Source organism: Ranitomeya variabilis, chromosome 8, assembly GCF_051348905.1.
Source record: "Ranitomeya variabilis isolate aRanVar5 chromosome 8, aRanVar5.hap1, whole genome shotgun sequence".
NCBI classification, from domain to species: domain Eukaryota; kingdom Metazoa; phylum Chordata; class Amphibia; order Anura; family Dendrobatidae; genus Ranitomeya; species Ranitomeya variabilis.
Window position 1 is genome coordinate 16,901,605 of NC_135239.1, and position 559 is coordinate 16,902,163.

Here is a 559-nt window from a genome sequence, read left to right on the forward strand (position 1 = left end):
GATTTTAACTATTTAGTTGCAGCTGCAGTCCAAAGCAATAAAACTGAAGATTCCAGCGGCCTCTGTAAGTGCTAAGATGTCTGCAAACATTGAACAGACGACTGCAGCTTCTGAATTCTCACAGTGCATGCACTGCACACTTTTAGGATTCTCCCTTGCACAAGTATGTGATCTGTATACTTCTGGCCACATTCCGACTAGACGTGTCCGCCGGCCTTACTCAGTTCATTACCATTGAGTGAGGCCACACATGTCTAGTCAGCACGTGACCGCATGTATGTAAATCGCCAGCGCGAGAGAATCCTGACAGCGTGCAGTGCGCACTAGAATGACTGCGGACTCATCACAAACTTGGACATCCCCTTTAATATTCCTAACAAATAAAAATATGAGAATTAGTCAGCATCACAAAAAACATTTACATCCAGGTACCTGATAGATGACGTCGTCACTGGAGACGTTCTCCTTCTTTTCTTCTTCATCTTGTCCAGACCCCATGATGAGTTTTCTCATCCACAGCCGTCTCTGCAGACTTCCATCTTCTCCGGTCTTCTGCAGC